This window comes from Penaeus monodon, chromosome 24, assembly GCF_015228065.2.
Source record: "Penaeus monodon isolate SGIC_2016 chromosome 24, NSTDA_Pmon_1, whole genome shotgun sequence".
Lineage (NCBI taxonomy): Eukaryota > Metazoa > Arthropoda > Malacostraca > Decapoda > Penaeidae > Penaeus > Penaeus monodon.
In genome coordinates this window covers 7,111,092-7,112,841 of record NC_051409.1, presented here as the reverse complement: position 1 = coordinate 7,112,841, position 1,750 = coordinate 7,111,092, and the positions used below count along the sequence as shown (strand labels likewise).

The following is a 1,750-nucleotide window of genomic DNA, read 5'->3' as shown; positions in this document are numbered from 1 at the left end:
AATAATTTAAAAATAAAAAATAAAAATTTTCCCTGGTCTTCATAAATTAAAATTAAATTTCCCACATGTCCTATATACATATAAAAAAAATAAAATACATTGCTTTCATACATATTTTTTCATAAAGTGTAAGCACATGCGTATTGGCGTACATCTATATCTCCCTTACCCAAAGACGCACAGATGCGTGCGATCTTCATACAAATACCTTAGGCGTATAACATATACCACGTCTACCTCTACTCGATTAAGTGTTCATAGATACTGTTCCACGTCCTTTCTCCCTTCCCTTGAACCGTGCTATCGTTCTGCACACAGATTTGGCACCCCCTTCCGTGGAAGAACTACGAGAGGACGGCTGCCCGGAGCCAACTGCATCTTCACCACAAGCAAGGCCATGTTAAACCACCTCGCCGACGCTTGCTCTTTGTCCCCGCAGTAGTGAGTGTCGGAGTGAGTCCTTGTTCCTTTGTATTTTGGTCATGATTGATAGGATGTTTATTTGTGTTTTCTTCAATGTTTATCTTTATTTGTTTATCTTTCTCTGTGCTTTGGTCATATTGATAGGATGTTTATTCTCTTTTATCTTTTAATGTTTATCTTGCTCTGTGCTTTGGTTTATTATTGATAGGATGTTTATTTCTCTTTATCTTGATTTTTTTCCTCTGTAACTTTGGTCATTACTGATAGGATGTTAGTTTGGTCTTATCTTCATTGTTCATCTTATTTGCTATCTTCCCCTGTACTTTCCCCATTACTGATTTGGACTTTTACTCATTGTTGATAGGACTTGACACGTATTGAAAGACCTTTTCTCATAGTTGGTAGGGTTTTACTCATTACTGATAGACCTTTATTCTTATTGATCGAGGCCTTCCGATAAGGATAAGGAAAAGGATTGTGCTTTGACGCGTTATTGATAGGATTTGACTCAGTGTGGATGGGAGTTTTATCGTTATTAAGAGTCCTTTGCTTATTGTTTGTGGGGTTTACTCACTACTGATAGGACTCGACTCGTTGTTTTCATAAGGCTTTGACTCATTCTCGATTGAACTTAACTCGTGGTGGAATGGTTTTTAATCACTGATGGTAGCATTTTATTCACTGCCGATAGGACTTTATTCATCCTCGGTAGGTTCTGCCCATTACAGATAGGAATTTGACTCGTCACAGACAGCACTTTTACTCACTGTTGATGGACTTTACTCATTGTTGGAGAGTTTTACTCATTGTTGATATGACTTTTGCATATTGTTCATAGGACTCTATCCATTGCTGTAAGTGTTTTTTACTCATTATTGTGAGCATTTTGCTCATTAATGGAACTTTGCTCATTACCCATTGTTGACAGAATAAGGTTTATTAATTATTGATAGACTAACCCGTTACTGACAGGACATTAACCTTCTGGTTGATTTTTTTTCTCATTGTTAATGGGTTTTCTCATTGATAGGACTTTTACTCATTGGTGATAGGACTTTGTTCATTATTGACAGCACTCTCAAGAGGAATAGGACTTTAGTCACTAATTATAATGATTTACTCATTAATGATAACCGTTTGCTAAGTATTAAGACTTTTGTGATTAATGAAAGTTATTACTCAGTGCCAGTACCCCACCCGTTACTGACAGTATTCAATGATAGTCGGCGACTCATTTATACTACTCTATTAATTTTGTGATAATTATAAAATTACACAGGTGATAGTATTTGAAGTATATGCGTGTATGTGTGTGTGTCTCCATAGA

At 36.2% G+C, this 1,750-nt stretch overlaps 1 protein-coding gene and 1 pseudogene across 1 annotated transcript in view; both read left to right on the top strand.

Moving 5' to 3' along the window:
* The window catches only part of LOC119588533 (glycine receptor subunit alpha-2-like), a gene marked incomplete at its 5' end in the record, with an annotated part of 99,651 nt that overhangs the window by 17,098 nt on the left and 80,803 nt on the right, over nucleotides 1-1,750 (top strand).
* LOC119588831 overlaps nucleotides 1-1,750 on the top strand; it is a 16,627-nt pseudogene that overhangs the window by 635 nt on the left and 14,242 nt on the right.